Raw genomic sequence first — 8030 nt, 5'->3', positions numbered from 1 at the left:
GGTAGCTAAATTTAGAGGCTCAACCAGCTATTTAAAGAGACACCTCTTTTTTTTTTTTTCTAAAGATTTTATTTATTTATTTGACAGAGATAGAGACAGCCAGCGAGAGAGGGAACACAAGCAGGGGGAGTGGGAGAGGAAGAAGCAGGCTCTCAGCAGAGGAGCCTGATGTGGGGCTGGATCCCGTAACGCCGGAATCACACCCTGGGCCGAAGGCAGATGCTTAATGACTGAGCCACCCGGGAGCCCCACTGAGCCACCCAGGAGCCCCTAAAGAGACACCTCTATACATAATTTTAAGGGCTCCCTAAAGAATTCCTTGTTACCTATTCTGCAAACAAACAAACAAACAAACAAACCAAAGCAACATACCTCCCCTATTAGCTTGCTGAGTCTAAAATCGCACTGCTAAAAATAATTTTGTTTTATTTCTGATTAAAATGTAATACTCTTAGGGGCACCTGGGTGGCTCAGACAGTTAAGCATCTGCCTTCGGCTCAGGTCATGATCTTGGGGTCTTGGGATCAAGTCCTGTGTTGGACTCCCTGCTCAGTAGGGAGTCTGCTTCTCCCTCTGCCTCTCCCCTGTGCTTTGCTTTCTCTATCTCTCAAATGAATAAAAAAGAAAATCTTTAAAAATGTGATACTCCTAGAAAAGGGAAAACTTATTTGACATTCACTCTTGGGTATGAATGGTTTTACGAAATCCTTTTCCAAGTCAGTTTCCGAAAGTGAGGGAAGGAGAGTGGAAAGTCCCTGAGAAGAGCACATGGGCAGTGCATGTGTGTTTCATAGCCAGGGGACAGTGGGGTCACTACGGGAGGGACAGGATCAGTTTAGATGGGACTCATCTTCAAAGCCCCCTCAGCTGTTGAGCATTTGCTGCACTATGGACACCGTATTCAGCACTTGCAAGCAGCTATGTAGTTTCAATCTTCTAACCACCAGGGAAATGAGGAGAACTTATACCCATTTTAAAGCTAGAAACACTGAGGCTCAGCCAGGCTTAAGCAACTTGTTAAAGATCTTGTGGCTAACAAATGGCACAGGAGGATTAAGGATGTGGACTAAGGATTCCTCCCCGCATTCCTGGCCCCTGTGCTCTTTCCACCAACCCACAGCTGCCACTGTCAACCCCCTACTCTGTCACTTCCAGCTTTGGGCTCGCTTGACAGGAGAGGTGAGAGATGATCCCCCCCATATGGGTGCCTTCCAACCTCCGGTGTAGCCTGTTCCTGGACACATTCTGGGGTTCGTGCCCAGAATCGGCCATCACAGAGGGCAGTCAGGGATCTTCTCAGTGGCCTCTGAGTTAACAAATCTGTTTTGTTTCCCTTTTTTTTTTCTTTGCCCTTTTCTGGGAAAAAAAGATGGAAACACTATCTTTGGAAACCCAGCCTGCTGATTAGACAGGAACGATGCTTAGGACTTCTGTGGGGACACCATGAGTCAGCAATACTTTGAAACAAATTTTATTTGTTTATTGTACAAATGAAATTGTAAGAGTAACAGAAATAATGATAAAAAAAAAAAAAAGGCAATCTCCCAGAGTCACACCACACCGACAAAATCAACTGTTTCCATGGCCTCGTGTTGCTTGTCAGCCTCAGGCTAGAAGCGTGTGCAATTTTTCCAGTTCTACTCGGTTCCTCTCTGAGCCTACAAAACAGGCAGAGGAAGAGAGGAAGAGACAGATCTCCCTCTGCCCTCCGCCGAATCATGGCCATTTTAAATGGTTCAATGGGAAGCATTAACCTGGAAGACTCCGCATCCAGGGAGCCAAGGAGAGGGGCCAGCAGAACCTTGTTAACTTACAGCTTCCGCATTTCCTTCTGCCGGCCTCTTTGAGAACAGAGCCCCGAACCTTCTTCGTAGGGCAGCTCTTTCTTTTAGAACCAGAAGTGGAAGATCAAAACTATCCAAGGTAATTGAGAAAGAAGGAGAAAGAAACCAACTGTAACGTCTAAGCAGTTCTGATCTTCCTTAATACTGACATCACACACAGCTGCAACCCTCTCTCCTTTCTGGGTGATGAAAACCTCATTATTTAGAAAAATGTATTTTGTAGGCAATTTCAACATTCGAAGACAAAAGGAAGTATGTGGAACCCGTTGAACCTTGGACGATGGTCAGCAGTTCATTCATATTATATCTGTGCAATGCGTGCTGGAGGTAGGCACTGCTAACCTTAATCAATTTTGTGCGTATTTAGACAGTTAAGTTATGCGAGGCACAATCTCTCACTTTAGCCCGCTAAGAGGAAGCTGGAGCGCATTTACTATCATTACCTATGTACAATAAAACCTTCGAAGCATCCTTAAAGAGAAATGCAACAAGAAAAAAAAGTTAAGTTTTTGGAAGAAGTCATTTGTCTTTAGCCGAATTCATCTGGGTATGATCCGGGTTGCTGCAGACATAAAACTGTCTGGAGTCTGGCTTCAGGGTTTAGAATGATAAAATATTCATGGCGTATAATTTTGCATAATTTGTTTAGCTACCAAGACATAATTTAGTTATTTGGTGCATGAATCCTTCCGAAGGCCTAAAGAAGAGAAAAACGGACTTTAAGAAGCTAAATCCAGCTGTGATGCAAATACAGATAAGATAAACCTACGCTGTTGTGCCCTGTGTAGTCACTACACATAAACACAGGTGCACACACACGCGTGTGCGTGCACACGCACACCCCCCTCTGCGTATAATTGATTCTTCCTAGTGATCCTTAGCACTGTTGCACTGGGCATTTCGCATATATTACTTACCTAGTTTCGCTCTGCATGTGATCGCCTAGCAGAGAGCTATGGAACATTTTCGATTTCAGCAAGACGCATTGAGATGATAAAAATCCTTGATTGTAAGTTCGATAACAAACATGATAATTTATTTATTCAAAGCGTAAAGAGCTGACCTCCCTATCAGTGCTGTGCTGAGCCCCGAGGGTGTATTTGTCAGAAGAGGGCCCTATCCCTGGGGGGAGGTTACAGTCCGGATGAGACAAGAAGGAACAACTCCAGAACAACTAGCTCTCAGGCATTATTTAAGCGAGTGCAAGCTCGCAGGGCAGAGGACATGCAAGTACGGGAAGGTGAGCATCCTCTCTGCCCTCCTTGCCCCTGCGCAGGCTGTGCTCCTGGCCCCCCAGCCTCATTGTCTCTGCATCGGCAGTCTTGCCCCTTCCAACCCATTCTCCCCCGTTTACTCCACCCTTCTTCAGTTTCAGCTCAGACTTCTTCCCTTCCAGGAAGCTGCCTCTTAACTCCCTGTGTGTCCCTCATTGCTCTGGAACTTTCCCTGGCCCACACAGAGCATTCTCAGTGTCAGTAATGGGAAACCAATGAAGTTAGTAGAGCTCTGAAGTCAGAGCTTCTGGGTCTGAAACCAAGACCCATCATTTACTAGTTTTGTAATCTTTTTTAAACAAAGATTTATCTTATTTTATTTCTTTAATATTGTATTTATTTATTTGAGAGAGAGAGAGTGGGAGAGCACGAGCAGGGGGGAGGGGCAGAGGGAGAAGGAGAGGCAGACTCGGGGATCATGACCTGAACCAAAGGCAGACGCCCAAACAACTGAGCCACCCGGGCACCTCATAGAGTTATTTATTTTAGAGAGACAGAGAGACAGAAAGAGAGCGCTCACGAGGGGGAGAGGGGCGGGAGGAAAGGGAGAGTCTTAAACAGGCTCTGTGCTGAGCGCAGAGCCTGAGGCGGGACTCAGTCTCAGGACCCTGAGATCAGGACCTGAGCCGAAACCAAGAGTTGGCCGCTGAACCGACGGCACCACTCAGGCGCCCCTACTAGTTTTGTCATCTTAAGGTAAATTTCTTACCCTCCCTGTGACACTGTTTTTTAATCTGTAAAATGGGAATGATGATGGTATCTATGACATAGGGCTGTTGTAGGGATAAACGAGATTATATACATGAAAGGACTTAGACTAGGGCCTGGTATGTCTTGTCTATTGCTATGATAATTATGGGTTAATATCCCCCTCAACACCACAACCCTGCTCCCCTACAGAGCAAGCCCCTGCAGCCAATCGCAAGGGCTGATGGATCAAGACCCAGGCTCACCTGTCGCCCCCCATGGCACGCTGTTTAGGACACCATTCTAAATGAGAAGGGCCAGGGCCTGGTGTTTTCGTGGCCGTGTCTCTCCCTACTCTTGAGCACAGCACCTGGGGTGGAGATGATGTTCAATAATTATTTGGGGAATGAATGAACTGAGTTGTGGAAGGTTTCTTACCGGAACAAGATTTCTGGCAGAGAACGGGAGAAATGCAGGGCTGGGTTTGTCCGGGTAAGTGGGGAAGCTGGTCCTGCCTGAGGGAACGGTGTGATGAGGCCAAGGAGCAGGGTGCGCGCGAGGTCAGGAAAGAGCACCTGCGCCTTCCATGCTGTTGAGATTGTTTCCTGTGACACACATATCACTTCAACGCCCATGCGCGGAGGGCCTTACTGGAGGGGATGGCTGGCCTATTAGCGCAGTGAAAACGGAATAGTAGAAATGGAGATGGGGAAAAGCATAAAGGAAGAACAGTGAAAACAAGAATTCTACGTGTAAGCAAAATAGATTTGATTGCAAAATGACTACCATAAAATTGTAATTTCATATGAATTTTAAAACTAACCTTTTACAGATTGTAACAGTAATACATATTCATTGCGGAGAATGTGAGATACGCAGAAAAGCAGACAAAAAATAAAAATCACCCATAATCCCGCTGTCAAAAATAACCACATTGATGTCGTAGTTCCGCCTCTGGAGATTTTTTTGCCCGTGCACGTGTACATAACTGAATATAAAGTGTTGCATCTTTATCCCTCCATTATCAGGAATATCCTGGTCCAAACCCTTCGTCCTCTCTTTAGCTCTGTTGCCTGGGATTCCAGACTAGTACAACAGGGTTCCGAGAAGGTTAGAAGCAAAGTCTACTCTCTGCTGGGCCTTTGTTGGCTGGGGACGTGCAGGTCCCTGCTGGGACTGTATGTGGGTTGACGGCAAGCCAGAGGCCACCGGTCACTGTCAGCCTCAGAACTATTTCTAGGCGTCCCCTGGCTGCATTCCTGTTCTTGATCCTGAGATGACACCACTTCGACAGCCTGGGCCTGTTGGGACTCAGCTTACTTTGGCTGTCTCTCCCAGCCCTGGCCTTCTGGTTGCTGGGCTCAACTGTCTGACTTTCCAATTGTGTACTAGTGTGGTCTTGGTGGGTTCACGGGAACTCCTGTATATTGTGGTGACCCAGGGCCTGGACTTGGCCGATGGATTCTGTGTGTGAGTGTGTGTGTGTGTGTGTGTGTGTGTGTGTGTGGATGTGGACACAGTTTTGGTTCTTGACTGCCCCTGGCGTATAGTGTAGGGGTAGGCTGAAGGTTTCTGGTCTCCCCTGTCCTTGCACAGGCTCCCCGCCTGGCCCCCCTGGAGATCTGAGAGAAGTGAGACCAGGATTCCATGTCCAGGACCAGGGTTCACAAGAATGACTTGATTTCAGAAACAAAGGAGCATCCCAGATAACACAAGTAGGCTATAGTGTTAAGACCGGCCTAGTGGTGTGGCTTCTTCATTCCAGGTCCCAGAGTGCTGGGGTCAAGCTCCCGAAATCCCACTGGGCTGAGGTCAAAGTTTGTCCTGGAGCCCAGGCCAGGACTGAACCCAGGGTGGGCTCCTCGGTGAGAGTCAAGCAATTGCAGGACTAAGGAGAGGAGGGGTTCTGGGTCAGAGAGGCAGTTCGTTCTCAGCAAAAAGAGGTTTTAGACATTATAATCCATTTTCCCTCACAGTGTGAGAATCCCTTCTGTACATCTTCTGGCAAAAGATCAGGTAGCATCTACTTGGGCATGTCCAGTGACAAGGGACTCAGTCATCCATTAATCATTCAGGCTCTCAGAACGATGATAGGAAATTCTTCCACATTAAGCTGAGCTGTGCTTCTTGGGACCATCCCTCCAGATGCCCTAGTTCTGCCCTGGGAAGAGCCCACAGCGGATCCAGGCTTGACCCTCCCTACTGAGAAGCCTTACCTAGGCACTCTTTTTCACCTTCTAGGCCAGGAGCGAGCTTTCTGCCTACCCCTGTGTGCCAGCCTGGCAGAGAAGTGAGGCTGGGATAGATCTGACCCAGGGACCATGTCTCTGTTACCTATTCTGGTCACAGGGGAGTCTTGGGGTTTGTTCTATGGCAACAGAGGCAGGTGTGGGATAAAGCCCTGAGCCAGGAACAAGGCAGGACCAGAAAGACAGATTACATTCACCCCTCAGGTCCATAGTCCTACTGGATTAGGCACTTGCAAAAATCAGGGTGACTCCCTTCTCTGTAACAGGCCTAAAATTTGGTTCTTTTTGTAATAAACCACAATGAAGAAATTTCAGGATGGCAAGAGACCTGTATAGAACAGACTTTCTGCCCCATTATTTTCTATGCAAAACAAAATGATAAAATTATTTCAATATTACTTTGTTTCAGCTCTCTACTTAGGAGTTAAATTTTTTTTCCTAGTCTCAGCAAATTATAACCCTTTTTCTCTTTTTTTGGGAGGGAGACACACAGGTTCTGGTCACAATGGGACCCTGGGTTCAAGGTATCAGACCCTTTTATCACCCTAGGGCAGAACTAACCAGTGGGTGTGGCACTCAATCACAACCCATTACTTCAGTTAAGGGTTTCCTGGGGGTCACTCTGTTCTCTTGTAGCAACATTAAACAGTGAGCAATTTTCCGACGTTTTCACATCCAGTTTATGCACACTATATATATCATCTACTGCAGCAAAATAAAATTTAGCTTTGGAGATTGGTGCGTACGCATTTTGGTGTGACTTCAGAACAGTAGTGAACGTTTTCAATTGGTTATTTCCATCACCTTCCTTCTTTCCCCAAGAGAGAATTACGACATGTGTTATCAAGAGAGTTTCCAGGCCACAGAGAATAATGGACCAAAGACCTCCTGGAATTCCATCAAAATCAGACTGTGGATCAGATCAAGTTAGAAACCACCCCCATCCCACAGGAGACACCACAATTCCCAGCTAAGAGAAGAAAGGGACAATCCTGTTAAAAACCAGGTGGGTGGATTTTAATGACAAGGAGGCAGTCTCTGAGCTTTTGAGCAGGAATGCAAAATACCTAACTTGGCTCTTAAGGAAGACCTTCTGAAGAAACAGTGGATGACTGGAGGCAGAGAGACCATTCACGAGGTGTGTTAGTTAGGCCACAGGTTAGCTGTTGTAACAAAGAGACCCCAACCTATAGGGCTTAAATAATGTGGAGGCAGTATTCTACATGTTGTTTGGTGTAATGATGACATGGGGACATACAACCATCCAAACTCGGTGAAGGGAATCCCTAACATCTGTGCATTTTGAGGGTGTTATTTATGCCCCAGTTAAAAACAAATAGACATTCATTTCTTTTTCACCTAATAGTCCAAATGTGGGTGGGCCAGTTGCTGTTCTGTTTTGTGACCAGTCTGCTTGGCTGTTCTAAACACATAACTCCATCTCTGCTGCCTGATAAGGGGGACAGGGAGGAGGAAACCCAGGGCAAGTGCATCTTTAGGTGGAGGTGAACTTGGAGTTGGACACTCCATTTCTGCTCATATGCCACAGCTGCAGACCAAGTCACAAAGTTACCTAAGAGAAGGACGCTCCCAAGTTGAAAAGCCATGTGACCCGCTGAAACTCCAGAGGGTGGGGCTCTATCTTCATACAGAAAGGAACAATGGGAGAATGATGCTGGAAAGAGGTGGAAGCCTCCACCACTTGGGTTAACTCCATGATAGCCATGGAGCAGAAGGGCAGACACCAATGTCATTCAGGGACAGAGCTGACCCAATTGTGTCACTGTTTGGATGTAGGGACAGAGTTAAAGGTGATTCCAATTGGTTATTGGTTATAATCGGTTGGATTCGTAGGTCAGGAAACAGTGGAGCCATGATGGAAATGGGGAAACCAGGAGACCAGCTGGTGTGCTGGGGTGGGGCAGATGGAGGAGATGGCCAAGGGAGACAGAGTCTCTGTCCTTACAGATGTTTAA

This window comes from Ursus arctos, unplaced genomic scaffold (genome assembly GCF_023065955.2).
Source record: "Ursus arctos isolate Adak ecotype North America unplaced genomic scaffold, UrsArc2.0 scaffold_11, whole genome shotgun sequence".
Classification (NCBI taxonomy): Eukaryota; Metazoa; Chordata; class Mammalia; order Carnivora; family Ursidae; genus Ursus; species Ursus arctos.
This window is presented reverse-complemented; position numbering follows the sequence as displayed.